The sequence below is a fragment of the Phalangium opilio genome, unplaced genomic scaffold (genome assembly GCF_054372755.1).
Source record: "Phalangium opilio isolate 3A_F unplaced genomic scaffold, DU_Popi_V2 ptg000390l_1, whole genome shotgun sequence".
In the NCBI taxonomy this organism is placed as follows: Eukaryota; Metazoa; Arthropoda; class Arachnida; order Opiliones; family Phalangiidae; genus Phalangium; species Phalangium opilio.
The window spans coordinates 1,325,930-1,341,425 of NW_028324234.1; the positions used below are offsets into that span (position 1 = coordinate 1,325,930).

General features: G+C 39.4%; 1 long non-coding RNA gene and 2 other non-coding genes across 3 annotated transcripts; 1 reads left to right on the top strand and 2 right to left on the bottom strand.

Moving 5' to 3' along the window:
• Window positions 1-1,040: 1,040 nt before the first annotated feature.
• TRNAV-CAC (transfer RNA valine (anticodon CAC)) lies at window positions 1,041-1,113 on the bottom strand. Its single transcript has one exon. It is a non-coding gene; the product is annotated as a tRNA-Val (tRNA).
• A 65-nt stretch (window positions 1,114-1,178) lies between these two features.
• On the bottom strand, window positions 1,179-1,251 carry TRNAV-CAC (transfer RNA valine (anticodon CAC)). The gene has a single exon. It is a non-coding gene; the product is annotated as a tRNA-Val (tRNA).
• Window positions 1,252-12,988: 11,737 nt separating this feature from the next.
• On the top strand, window positions 12,989-13,290 carry LOC149594193 (uncharacterized). The gene is made up of 2 exons (XR_016379446.1): window positions 12,989-13,139; window positions 13,209-13,290. It is a non-coding gene; the product is annotated as an uncharacterized LOC149594193 (long non-coding RNA).
• Window positions 13,291-15,496: the final 2,206 nt, after the last annotated feature.

The following is a 15,496-nucleotide window of genomic DNA, read 5'->3' on the forward strand; positions in this document are numbered from 1 at the left end:
AACAACGGACAGACAGACACACACACACATACACACAGACAGACAGACAGACAGACACGGCCGTTACAGAACCTCTCCTGGACTACGTCACACGGAGAGGTAAAAACGTCTTCGTTTGGACCAAGGCCGAAAAAACAAACGATATGTGTGAGGTTTATCAATTGACTGAAGTTCAGATATTGAAATTTTTTCTAGTTATTTTTATCCACTCAATCCTTAATCAATATTTAATTCAATCAACTGATTTTACTGTTAATCGATCTAGTCCCTCTAAATTAATTGAAAAAATTACATATCTACGCTTTTTCAAGAACAATTCCATTTTTGAAAACATTTTATCATGAAATTAATTGTTATTGAAAAAGCGTAGATATGTAATTTTTTCTATTAATTTAGAGGGACTAGATCGATTAACAGTAAAATCAGTTGATTGAATTAAATATTGATTAAGGATTGAGTGGATAAAAATAATTAGAAAAAATTTCAATATCTGAAACTTCAGTCAATTGATAAACCTCACACATATCGTTTGTTTTTTCGGCCTTGGTCCAAACGAAGACGTTTTTATGTAATATCTGTCACTTCAGTCTTAATGTAATTAAATTTTGAATAATTATGTTTGCTTTACCGTCATACATTTGCACTCTAAAATATAATGGTGCATTCAAACACCATATACGCTGTTTTTTCCGGTGCCAAAAAAGACATCATTTAGGGTGTACTTTAACCCCATTTCTATGATCAATTCACGCCATTTACTAATATTATTTGGAAGTATTAAGGGAATATTAGGCATTTAACCACCATTTACAGTGGCTTTTAACACCTTTTTTTGGAAATCTGTTGAACTTCTAATATTACTTAGTTTAATGGTTTTAAAAGTAGGGAAAAAGTACGCTACCTATGTCACATTATTAAACCAAGTGAAGTGAAATAATTGTTAAATATCTATTATAACCACTACACCACAAACACGTAATAAGTCTAAGTTTTCCAAGAGATCTAACTAATTATTATGTCCAATCACGATGGTTAAAACATGTATCTACCTGGGCTCGAACCTGGGACTTTCCGTGTGTGAGGCGGACGTGATAACCACTACACCATAGATACGTGGTAATACTGAGTTTTCCAAGAGATCTAGCTAATTCAAGCGCCCAATCACGATGGTCAAAACATGTATCTACCAGGGCTTGAACCTGGGACCTTCCGCGTGTGAAGCGGACGTGATAACCACTGCACCATAGATACGTGGTAGCACTGAGTTTTCCAAGAGATCTAGCTAATTCTTATGTCCAATCACGATGGTCAATACATGTACCTACCAGGCCTCGACCCTTGGACCTTCCGCGTGTGAAGCGGACGTGATAACCACCACACTACAGACACGTAGTAACACTGAGTTTTCCAAGAGATCTAGCTAATTATTTTGTCCAATCACGATGGTCAAAGCCGTACTTCTGTAATTAACTAAAATTAACATACTTAGACTTAATTGTTTTGATCAAACAGGCTGATAGCACACCCTGAATACTTAATTGTTAATTTAAGATAATTCCGAAAAGTAACTTCGCTGTAGTTTTTAAGTTAGCGGTGGGGAAAAATCACGAAAAACCCATGTTAATCTCCATAGGAAATTAGCAAAAGCGGATGAATATTACTTTAACGTTACAAAACGGTATCAAGTCATATCTACAAGGGCCGGTAGGCCCTGTAGAATTAATAAATCACTTTTAACATAAGTGGATCATATTACAGCTCCCCATAAGTACTGGACGTAGGTTGTGCTTTTGTAAACAGCGTTTTCTTCCAAGACATCCAAGCCCGCCATCTATAGCTCAGTTTTACAAGTTTAGTTTGCCCGTTAACCCGGATCTGGAGTTACGTTAGCCTACGGAAGTTCCGGTTGATGGTAATGGCTGTCAGACCGCCGCCAGTGTCGTGATTAGTGTGAAGCTTGTTATCGCGTTATAATTTTGTTTAGAATGGCTTGCTAATTAGGAAAACGCCTAGGATCAATGTAACTAATTACAATCGTCGCATGCCCAAATGAAAGACACATCTGAACACGATTTGTATGATATTAAAAACTACTAAAACGTTTTGTAAAACTGAATAATATTGACCAGCGTCTTTCACAAACGGAAAACATTAAATCATTGAAAAAAGTTGTCAGACTTAAAAAAGGAAATCAAATTTCTATGTCGACGCACATAACCTATTATTAGTAATAAGACGGTCCAACTATCCCCGCTAAAACCTTTAAATCGGTGGAAACTCAGTGCTGTATAGGATGCTTTAAAAATGTTCTAGCATGATGAAGGCTATTTTGAACATTTGAATTCATATTAATTTCCTTTTCAACACAAGCGTTTAAAAATTGCGCCAGTTATTTTTTAAAATCGGAAAAATAAAGTGGACTTCTACTACTACATTCACTATATATGGAACAACTTGTTTCCTTCCGCGCTCTTTTCTCTCAAACCTTTCCTCATTGGCTACCACTTGGCACTTACTTCCGTTTGCTAGCCCCGCTTTTTAAAAATTTCTTTCGCGCCAAAATCATTCCTCTGGTTTAGTTCACAAATTCGCCGCTGCGTTTCGCATATACCCTTTAAACTTCAGTACTGGAAGACAATGCTGATGCACAGCGATGTTATATCGTCCTGTACTTCTAGGGAGCTGTAATATGATCCACTTCTGCTTTTAATTGAATACAAGCTGCCTCGCAGCCAAAGAAACAAGTTGGGAAACCAAAATTAACCTCTCCGAGTCAAGAGGTTTTTCTTAAATAATTAAATAAATATAATTGATATTAATTATTTTAATCGTCATTAATTTACCTTAATAATCGTTTTAAGAAACGTTATACGTAAAATCATTTTAAACATAGCTATTGTTGACGTTTGAAATCTAGCCTATGCATCTACATGGCACCAGTAAATATGGCGTCGATGAATCAGACATGGCACCAGTAAATATGGCGTCAATGAATCAGACATGGCACCAGTAAATATGGCGTCAATGAATCAGACATGGGACCAGTAAATATGGCGTCAATGAATCAGACATGGGACCAGTAAATATGGCGTCAATGAATCAAACACGGTGTCACATTTTTCCCCCAATATTGTTGTGACGTCAGTGAAACGTATATGACGCGCCACAGTCTTCCTATGACGTCAGCGAATCAGGCGCCCCCTGACACCATGTTGACTTTGTGAATGGCTTGGAAATTGTAGGAGAAATACCATGGCGTGGCTGGGGAAATACGTGAAGTAGTTTAACTGGTTTAATAATAAACATTTTTAAATTCGGCGTTCTGTAGGCAGATGCTTACGTTAAATATTTTGTGTTTCTAATTTTTTTGGTTGGCCTATCTTAAATCTTATAACACCCATAAAATATTAATTTTATTAATTTTTATTATTAAAAACAAAAAATTTCTCTTATCATATTATATTGTTATTTGAACTGATAAGGGAAATAAACTCTATGTCCAAAACTTTGTCTCACATTGCCAACAGTAAAGTGAACTTTCGATCTGATAAGAGAACCAATAATGATTTGAAATGATAAAAGCATATGCCTCGATTTACCCATTCTTTCACATACATGTCGAGGAAATGAACAAATATTTGATCTTCCTAAAAGTATGGATTAACAGTAAATAGAAAAGATGGCAATTGTATCTCCTAAACACAAACAAAATCAAATTCAAACCATACTAAACAATGATAAAAGGGTAAAACACATTTCAAAATCATCGGTAAATTTCCTCCGAGCGTGAGCAAGCAAAGGTTAAATTGATAAGTGCAGAAGTGAACTAATTTCAGAAATATGGCGGGTAGACTTTCGAACTACCCACGCTTTAGTCCATGCGTTTAGTTCATTTCTAAAGTCAACATGATTAGAGAAAACTTTCATATTAGTGTTCAAACCTTCCCTATTATTGTTCATACTTTCCCTATTAATGTTCCCATCCCGATATGAACACCGGATACTAGTGTTGTCGTCCTTAAAACAATGTTTAGATACTAATAAACCTACTTTCTATTGATTAAAGACATTTATTCCGATAGCACCGTATCATAAATATCTTTATCATGTTTATACAATGAGCAAATATCGGATATCATAATAAAGCGGAATAAAATTAAATCAAATACCCTCTATTCTATTTGGTGAATCTATGGATAAAAATATTTGTAAGATAAAGCAAGATACAGATCTTAGATTCTATCCCTAAGCACCTAGTCAAAAGTGTATCGAAATGGGAAAATATGCGATTTAAAGTGTTGTGAACCTACCAAACTACAATAAAAAGTGGTGGAAAATAATTGAAAAGATAAACAAAATACTATTTAAAGTGATGGAGAATGATAGAAAAGATGACGAGAATAATACTGAAAGCTACACTATTTCTGTTCAGAGTTTCACTATTTATGTACAGAGTTTCACTATTTCTGTTCAGAGTTTCACTATTTCTGTTCGGTGTTTCACTATTTCTGTTCGGTGTTACACTATTTCTGTTCGGTGTTTCACTATTTCTGTTCGGTGTTTCACTATTTCTGTTCGGCGTTTCACTATTTCTGTTCGGCGTTTCACTATTTCTGTTCGGCGTTTCACTACTTCTGTTCGGCGTTTCACTATTTCTGTTCGGCGTTTCACTATTTCTGTTCGGAGTTTCACTATTTCTGTTCGGAGTTTCACTATTTCTGTTCGGAGTTTCACTATTTCTGTTCGGAGTTTCACTATTTCTGTTCGGAGTTTCACTATTTCTGTTCAATGTTTCACTATTTCTGTTCAATGTTTCACTATTTCTGTTCGGAGTTTCACTATTTCTGTTCAATGTTTCACTATTTCTGTTCGGAGTTTCACTATTTCTGTTCAGTGTTTCACTATTTCTGTTCGGTGTTTCACTATTTCTGTTCAGAGTTTCACTATTTCTGTTCAGAGTTTCACTATTTCTGTTCAGTGTTTCACTATTTCTGTTCGGTGTTTCACTATTTCTGTTCAATGTTTCACTATTTCTGTTCAATGTTTCACTATTTCTGTTCGGAGTTTCACTATTTCTGTTCAATGTTTCACTATTTCTGTTCGGAGTTTCACTATTTCTGTTCGGTGTTTCACTATTTCTGTTCAGAGTTTCACTATTTCTGTTCAGTGTTTCACTATTTCTGTTCGGTGTTTCACTATTTCTGTTCGGTGTTTCACTATTTCTGTTCGGCGTTTCACTATTTCTGTTCGGCGTTTCACTATTTCTGTTCAGAGTTTCACTATTTCTGTTCAGAGTTTCACTATTTCTGTTCAGTGTTTCACTATTTCTGTTCGGTGTTTCACTATTTCTGTTCGGTGTTTCACTATTTCTGTTCGGCGTTGCACTATTTCTGTTCGGCGTTTCACTATTTCTGTTCGTCGTTTCACTATTTCTGTTCGGTGTTTCACTATTTCTGTTCGGTGTTTCACTATTTCTGTTCGGCGTTTCACTATTTCTGTTCGGCGTTTCACTATTTCTGTTCTTCTTCTGGTTTGGAAATTGTTGTTTTTGAATCCGCAAATCTGACTAGAGGATTCACGATTGGTTCCACTGGATCAACGTCTGGTACTGTATCTGGAAGTGACGCTGCCTCAGCGATGGGTGCTAATGTCTCGAACCATTGTTCCTCTGGTTCAGTATGCGGCGTGTTTAAAACCTCATCTGGTTCTATAGGTTCCCCGATTGGTTCTACTGGATCAACGTCCTGTTGCATTTTATAAATCAGAGAGTCCTCCTCGTCGTCTAGAATCATTCTTAGCGGCGAACGAGTATAATTTTCAAAACTACAATCGTCTCGTATATTTCTTTCGAACGGCTCATCGACTTCTTTAAGGTGTCTTCGATTTCTACGCAATCGTTTACCCCCTTCTGTTTTGACTTCGTACGATCTGAGAGCCTTCTCTCCCACAACCATAGTTTTTTCTTTCCAGAGTCCATTTTGATTTTGAATTCTGACTGTTACACCTGAGTTCAAGGGTTTCAAATCTTTCCCTTGAGACTTCTGCTTTCGTTTCATAGGGAGTGGCCTTGCCGTTTCCTTTTGATATGTGGGAAGTCTCGTACGAATATGTCGGCCCATTAGCAGTTCTGCCGGCGATTTTCCATTTTCCAGCGGCGTATTTCGCTAGCTTAATAAACCCAGTTGGAAATCTGACTTCGCATCTTCCGCTTTTCTAAGCAACCGTTTCGCAATTTGGACACCCTTTTCGGCCAAACCGTTCGACTGAGGATACTTGGGGCTTGACTTTGTGTTGACAAAATCGTAGTCTCTTGCAAATGCTTTGAACTCGGACGAGTCAAACGGAACGTTATCGGATAATACTTCGTACGGTATGCCATGTCGAGCGAACGTTCGTTTCATGTTGCAGATAACCACATGGGCTGTGGTTGATCTAATTTCCTCTACTTCAAGAAAGTTTGAGTAAGCGTCAAAAATTACCAAATAATTTCTGCCGGCATGTTGAAAAATATCGGCGGCTACTCTTTCCCACGGCTTTTCGGGGACTTCTGTTAAAATGTATGGCTCTTGACGTTGCGTGTTTTGATAAACATTGCATGTCGGACAACGCTTGCAGTTATTCTCAATATCTTGATTCATATTGGGCCAATATATCGCCTGTCTAGCCCGTCTCCGACACTTTTCTATGCCCATGTGTCCATCATGAATGACCCTTAACATGCGTTCCCGTAGTGACTTGGGAACGACAATGCGACTGCCCTTGAGGATAAGACCATATTGGCCTCTGATAATTCCGCCTTCATTGCCGTGTAACTGTTAGTACTACACTCTTGAGTCTTCCAACCCGTCCGTATTTGATGTCGTAGTTTGGTTAACTCCCCATCCTTTGAAGTTTCTTCTTTTAACCGATCCATCATTGAACTACTAACTGATAGAGCATTACATATGGCATTCACGTGGACTTGAATTTCGTTGCTCACGTCGTTGTCCCCTTCTTCGGCGAGAGAGCACGCTCTAGATAACGCGTCCGCCAGTATTAGGCTTTTCCCTGGTGTATACTCCAGCGAAAACTGATATCTCATTAATTTCAGGAAAATCCTTTGAAGACGTGGTGGTACTTCAGCTAGAGTTCTCTTGGTCATCGCCAACAACGGTTTGTGGTCCGTTTCTAAAACGAAATGGGTTCCGTAAATATAATTATGGAATCTTTGACAACCGAACCACAACCCCAGACTTTCTTTCTCGATTTGGGCGTAACGAGTTTGTGCATCCGTTAAAGCCCGGGAAGCATTGTAACGTGGAAATAACTAGTTAATTTAGTTAATTAAATTCCCGGTTACTTTAATTTAAAGTTCGTTATGGCCGTCCCGGGTTTTACCTATCCTTTCACTATTGGGGGATGGTTCTTAAGTTAGTAATAGTTAGGTGTCTAGGGGTATGATTTGGATAAATAAATAGAACAGCTCTCAGTATATAACAGTAGTTGCAAGTTTAATGACGAGATTGAAAACAAATGTTTTAGGGGTACTATGACCCTTTTGAAAATAAATCAAAATAAAATAAAAAGAAATACGGTCAACGATACTGTGTTGTGGAAGCGGCGATACGGTGAGTCCGCGGTTAGTAGTTCGTCGAGATGTGGCGACGGGCTTAACGTTACGTCCTTCGTCGTGGCGTCGTAGCGTTTTACGAGATGTGGCGACGGGCTTTACGTTCGCCCTTTGTCGTGGCGTTTGGCGAGGTACGGTGGCTATTCTATCGAAGTATGGCGACGGGCTTGCGTTACGTCCTTCGTTATAGCGGCGTAGCGGGTTGAGAGATGTGGCGACGGGCTTTAGACGAGATCTTCTTTTCGCGTACCCGCGAACGATTATTAATTCTCCGGTTAGAAGTATTGGGTACTCGCGAACGGTTAAATGGCGTCGCGAAGTTAAGTCCTTTTCGGGCCCACGAGAATGAATTATTTTAGTTTCACGCGCGTCAAGTCTTTTGCGTTAGACTGCCTATACTTTCGGGCACTCGCGAACGGTTAATTTAGCGTCGCGAAGTTAAGTCCTTTTGGGCCCACGAGAATGGATTATTGAAGTTTCTCGTCGCGCACCACGGTAGATCCGTGTTAAGTTATCCCGGGTAATTTTAAAGTTTTTCGGCCGGGCGAGAGAGTCTAACCCTCCAGCCTAACGGTCCGGTTGATAACTCTGATTTCTTTTGTGTGGGCCAGGCTTTTATCCCTTTTTGGTGACTTCAGGCGCACCAATAGTTTACTCGCAACGAATTCGACTTCAGCCAATCAAATGCTTAATACAACTTAAAAAACAACGTGTTGACTTAGGACAAGACACGTGCACGTGCACTAAGAGGTCAGGGCTAGGTCGAGAGATATTCTAAAGAGGTATTGTGGTCGAAAAATATTGAAGAATGGCAAGGCAGGTGCGTGACCTGGCCAGCGGGTCGTCCCCGACCTTACCATTGAAAAGCGTGAAGTGCATGCGGCCTGGTACCGTGCTCGCATACCACACGCTGGGTTTTAAAAAGTATTTTCTTTTTGGATGTTTTAGGGTATTTTTATAAGTGTTCTTGATTTTGGCGGGAATTATTTAAATTAATAAAATTTGGCGTTACAACTCCCGCGGACTTAACGTCGAACGTCCTCGGGCGACCAAACCCTCAACCAATAAAAAAATTACAACTAACTAAAACTTAAACATAAGAATTTAACACTTGTAAACAAAACTGAGATTCGCGAACATGTCAAACTTACAAATATAAAAAAAAACTGTACAAGGTCATCAAGTAAACTTGAGTAATACCGGGCAATGACATGCCAAAAAAAGGTTAAGCAATGGTAATAACACTATATACATGAAAAGAAACAACAGGCCTGAATAGAATACCAAAGGGCAATCTAAATTACGTAATAAAAAGAAAAATCAAAATGTCTCAACAGAAAAACAGGCATGGGTGCACCTTGTTCCTCCCTAACAAATTTTGACGTCACTGCATTAATAACGTCGTGACACAAAAAAATTACTGCGGGTCATTGACCCTTCCCGTGAGGGAATTTCTGGGACGGAGTGTCCTTCCTCCGGATGGGATTGGCACCTTGTCCGCCTCATCATTCTGATCCATATCTGGGGCAGCAGGGGACGTATCTAAATCGTTAATCTGAAGGTGAAGATTGGTTCGCTTAACATATGGTTTTAACTGCGAGATGTGATAGGTACCGAAAAGTAGCTTCTTGGAATCGACATTCTCTAACCTATAAGTCCGAGGACTAATCTTTTTGCTTATCCTAAAGGGACCTTCATATTTGGGCGCCAGTTTTGCGGCAAAATTATCCGCAGCTTGTGAAAGCTGGGGCGTACGCTTGAGGGCCAGTCTCCCTCCTCCATCTCAAAATCTGTATGTCTCCTATCGTTATGGGTTTTCTGGCGAATTTGGGCCGTTTTTACATTTCGATACGCCACGTCCAAGGCATTGTGTACCTTTGGAAGGCCGTAATTACGTTCAACCTCGTCAGAGATATAGTTAGTGGGATCAGTAGGGGAGACTACGCTAGATAAATTACGGATTTCCCTACCAAACATTAATTCATTGGGACTGCGTTGAATCTGGTTGCTCCAGCGCTAAATTTGTATGGCGGGTTAAATATCTTAAGTGCTCTAAATGAGATTTCAAGTTACTGTGAATAAGGGTATGTGTCGGTCCAGGGTCGATTAAAGCTAAGCAGCGGGTTGCGCCAATAAATTTTTTTTTTCAAGAAAATCTTGTTTCCCTAAAAGTAAAGGGTTCCCTGGTGGCGAAATTCCCGCGCTCATATTTGGGGGTGTTAGTGCGTTTGGGGCGCTTCCGCTGGAAGACGACCCCCCTGACTTTCGTCGCCCCCTTCTCCGTTTCCCGAAACTGACTTCGGTGCCACCTCGGGGCAATAAGGGCGAATGTGTCCCACCTTCTGACAGTTGCTGCAGGTGAGGTTGGGGTTAAAATAAGTATTCTCCGCCCATGAGCGTGAATTAGGAGGGTGCGAAGTGGCCTGATTAAACTGACCATTGTTTCTACGAGGAAAACTATTATTTTGCGGTGGTCGGTAGGTCTGGGAATTTTGACGTCCGCTATTCCCATAAGTATTATTCTGGCGATTACTATTATTAGGAGCGTTGCTATAAGTACGAGCTGGGGGCAAATTATTAACTTTCTTATTGGTCCCTGTACTAGCGGCTTCTTCCCGTTTTTCGCTACGAACCACCTGTTCAATACCCATGGCATCATCCAGCAAATCTCTGCTATTTGTGTAGGATTTGGTCATGAGATACTTTTTAATCTCATTTCGGAGATTACTTCTGATAGTAGCTGTCTGTTCTAACTCTGATACGGGGGTGTTCAGTTGTCTAAATAATTTTTGGATTTGCTCCACGAACTCACAAACGCTTTCTTGCGGTTTTTGGATGCGTTCCCTAATTTTGGTATGAACTCGTTCGTCATTACCGGCTCGCTCAAAGCGAGATCGCAACCCTCTCTCAAAGGCTTCCCACGTGTTAAAGGGGCGGTTATCGAGATATAAATCAAGGGCTGGACCAAGGAGCATGGTTGGCAACACGCGATTAAGAAAATCCGCGTCAGGGACGTTATGAGCGAGACGCATCTGCAGGGCGCGTTTCAGAAAATACTTTGGACCGGGGTCCGTAGGGTTTCCAGAGTAGGGAGCCGTTTGAAAGGGGGTGGCGTAGATAATTGGGCCGGTTGTGAAGTTGCTACCTGCGGCGTTCACCGATTGCAAACTTGGGGGCGCCATAGGGACCGTATAGGAACATTTGGGAAGGTGGAGGCCCATTCACGGAAACGTTAGGTGACCATGTGGCCATTGAGCTCGGGGTGCCCATTGTGTTTGCTGGTTGAAAACCAGTTGAAGGTTGCACTAGCACTGTAGAGGGTACTACATTCGTGGGGCAGTTTAAATTGGCCGGGGTAGGCTGCAGCATAGTTGGTGTTAACCCTGTAGGGGGGCCTACATTATTTGAAATTGGCGGGTTTGGTGTTTGCACCAACCCTGTAGGGGAACCTACTAGATTTGTCGTTAGTGGTGTTTGCACTAATCCTGTAGAGGGACCTACATTAGTTGAATTTGACATTAGTGTCGTTTGTGTTAACCCTGGAGAGGTGCCTGCATTACTAACCGAATTTGACATAGGTGTTGTTTGTGCTAACCCTGGAGGGGTCGAATTTGACATAGGTGTTGTTTGTGCTAACCCTGGAGAGATCGAATTTGACATAGGTGTGGTTTGTGCTAACCCTGGAGGGGTACTTACATTACTCAAATTTTGGGTCTGACTGGCTAATACTTGGAGTAACATAGTTTCTAACTGTGTTTGTTTAGCCGATTGCTGGGTCTACTGAGCCATGATATTGGTCAGCACATCCGTAACGGAAGGAGGGGTGCTGGAGGCATTGGCGGTAGCAGGGGTTAAAGGCTGCTGGTTACTCGGGCCTGAGCCGGAGGCAGCCTGGTTAATCAATGGATTAGGGGTACCCACATTACTCGATAGCGGGAGGGTGTTGGCCATTACGGGGAGAGCATTTACCGTGCTGGTTAAACCGCCAGTGGTATTAGTGGCGCTGTTTGGAGGATTTCTCGTGGGAGAATTGTTTCGCGACGAAGGATTGCTACGCGCAGTTAAAGGCATGTTTGGCTTTGTTGAGCGAGCCAAATATCTATCTCTACGGGACTTCTGGCAATCTAGTTTATCTAATTCGTCAAAGCGATAATAGTTGTTCATAAGGTGATGAACAAGGTTCCAAAGTAACAGGAGCGGGGCATCAAAATAAATACCTCGGGACAATCTCACCCCCCAAGGTCAAATTACCAAAGCAACTTGAATAAATATAAACTAATGGTCAAATTTAACCATAATAGAAAACAGCACCAAACATCCGGTACCATTGAGACAGTTTGAAACCACAAAATCCTATCAATTTAAAATAACCCTGTTGTTATCTCTTCATGCAACTGCAACTACTTTAAACTGATAACCTTAAACTTAATTACTTAAAATAACGGGGCAATCAGTTAACAAAGCATACACCTTTAACGGTGTTGCAAAAACAAAGCCCATTAATGTTACTTGAAAATAAATCACGTAATTAAGTTACGCGTTAACTTTAACTTTAAGGTGTGTTAACCCGATATTTAACTAGTTTTTACTTGCAATAACTAAGTTAAACTTGCAATTTTTTTTTTAATTAACTGATTACTGTTCTTTTTAATTGGTTACATATAATAAAATCCCGGACGGACCCCCATTGTAACGTGGAAATAACTAGTTAATTTAGTTAATTAAATTCCCGCTTACTTTAATTTAAAGTTCGTTATGGCCGTCCCGGGTTTTACCTATCCTTTCACTATAGAGATATTTCAGTGGGGGAAAGGGGATGAAATTTTGTTGACTGCTTATTGAAACCAAGGAGTAAAATACTCTAGAATAGTATCCTTTCTCCATGGTATAAAAGTTCTTATTTTCGGTCGCCATTACGTGGGGGTTTTGTTTAGCCTTGGCTATTTATTTGTATGGTTACAGATTGTGTCGCGTAGGTTCTTAAGCCTTCGCAATTTTTAAATATGGCTCAGTTTTCAATTTATTATGAAAATTTAAAAGAAAAAAACGTTAAAGAAAGATATTTGGAAAAGATTGCCACAATTAACAATGTCGATCCGTATCTTTTAAAACCAAAAGACTTTCATAAAATTATTCCAACGGAATGTGAGACATTTCAACTTTTACCACCAACTTCGTTTCCTGACATTTATATGTACCTTGTTGAGGGTATTTCGCCATTTACGAAAGAGAACTTTAAAAACTACAAGAGTATGTACTCTTACAACTTATTTGTATGCGGGTTCGTGAGGGACCTCTTAGTAAAAAAGATTTGTTCTAAAACACTCGTTTTAGCCACCGTAAGTTGTGCTATATTTACGCTAAAAACATTAACTAAACAGTCTAATGCTCTGATTCTTATAGGTCATGCATTCACAGAGATTAAGGGAAACCCCTCTTAAACCGTGGATAATCGCTGATGAGAAAGGGACAATATTTTCTGCACATTGTACATGCATGGCTGGGCTCGCTGAGTCCTGCACGCATGTAGGTGCGTTGCTTTTTTATATTGAGTATTCGGTTCGATATAGGGAAGTAAAAACTGTCACTGGTGTTGCAGCCTACTGGTCTGTGCCTGTGACAAAGACACCTTCCTACTCGGAAATTTCAAAAATGGACCTTAATGCAGCTTCGGCTAAAAAGAAACAACTAGATGGCATACTGGAGGAGGCTGTACAGGATGTTATTAATGTTCCCAAAAAATCATGCGTTTTAAAGCAAAAAACAGTTCCCTTAATAACAGAAAAAGAACAATCAATATTAGAAGAAGAACTGTTTAATCTTGGACTTAAATGCTCCTACTTTAGCATCCACAGAAAATTCCAAAAAAACTACATTCCAAAGTGTGTGAGCATTGGGTACCCAGTTGTTTTAACTGAACTTTATGATGAAAGTAAGCGCGTCTTAAAATTCCATGAACTACTAAACGAATGTGAGAAACTTCAAGTTCAATTTACGGAGGAACAAGCTAAGCGAGTAGAGAGGGAAACAAAGAAGCAAGCAGCAACTAAATCATGGCACCGCTTTCGAGCAGGACGCATAACAGCCTCAAATTTCAAAAAAGCATGCCACAGTGACCCGGCTATGCCTTCGGCTTCTTTAATTGCCTTAATATGCTACCCAAATACAAAAATATTTGAAACCGAAGCGACTAAATGGGGAAAAATGCATGAAGAGACCATGCGAAGAATTTATGTAACGGAAATGGAACACTGTTAGAAAAATGAGTCCAATGACTGTCCAAATTTGCACAAAGTAATCCAAATTTGGATGGCAAGTGATGTAAGGGTCCAAAAATGGTAGTTTTAATCCAAAAATGGATGCTTTCGATTCTTGGTGCTAAAACTATCCTAATTTGCACAAATAGTCCAAATTTGGATGGGAAGTGATGTAAAGGTCCAAAAATGGTAGCTTTAATCCAAAAATGCATGTCTTCGATTCTTGATGCGAAACCCATCCATATCTCAACATAAACACCCTAGACTCGAACAAAGAGGGGTTAATGTATATAAAAGGGTTAAGGTAAAAAAAGGGAGAGCGAAATCATATTTGAGGATCTCCTACATAAATATTTACCTATTTCTCATCAATCATTTCTCTTTATTGATAAGCAACTGCAGAAGTTAAAACAAAACACAGACAAGAAAGCCTTCCCCCAGAGAGGTAAAAAAAATACTGCCCTACAATATTTCAGAGAGTCACGCTTGAAACATCTTTTGGTCATTTACCTCAAAACGACTTCTTTATTCCGTTTTTATTAACTAACGATATCAATACTAGTCATACATTAACTTTGGAAAGAGCTTCATGTCTTAATTACTCGCTTTATATAAACTATGAAATGTATCCAGTGACCCAATCTTCCTTACTCGTCCCATATAAACTTTGACTACAGATTTTTTGGTTAAGATAGGTTTTTCTCAAATATTTTATTAAAATTATTCGATATTATTTATTTTTATCGAGAGTTACTTATCATACTTTTAGTTGTATCGTTTTAAGAGAGGTTTTCCCTATTATCATTTGAACCTAGCTATTATTGACGTTTGACTCCTAGAATACGCCTCTTTCGCGAGTGTCTGAAAGACCAGAAAATGGTGTAGTTAGATTGGGGACGACAGAAAAGAGAATAGTGGTCAGTGTACCTTCCATTATTCCACAATTCCGCTAACTGTGAATTTTGAACACATGAACTGTGAAATTGAGAACACTTTTGTTCAGATTAGGAATCTGCGAAAGCAAACTCTTGGGGTGTAACGACAGACAGACAGGCACACACAAAGACAGATGGATACGTCGAGAACAGAACCTCTCCATAGCATACATCACTCGGTGAAGTAAAGAATCTAGCATCCATATTGACTTCATATGAGCCAATTATTTTTCGACATTTGTCCAGTGTTGGTTAGGTATTACACCAATATGGGCTCGATATTACTCCAATATGGGCTCGATATTACTCCAATATGGGCTCGATGTTAGCCCAATATGAGCTTGATATTAGTCCAATATCGTTTAGAAATTTGTCCAATCTTGTCTTGAATTTAGTCCAATATTGGCTTGATATTTGTCCAATATTGGCTTGAATTTAGTCCCAAATTGGCTTGATATTAGTCCAAAATTGGCTTGATATTAGTCCAATATTGGCTTGATATTAGTCCAATATAAGCTTGATATTAGTCCAATATTGGCTTGATATTAGTCCAATATAAGCTTGATATTAGTCCAATATTGGCTTGAAATTAGTCCAATATTGGGAGGATACTAGAACATTTTTGCCCACTTGCGTAAAAATTGGATGACATCCTGACCATTTCTGGGTAATAATTGATCCCTTAATAGATGATT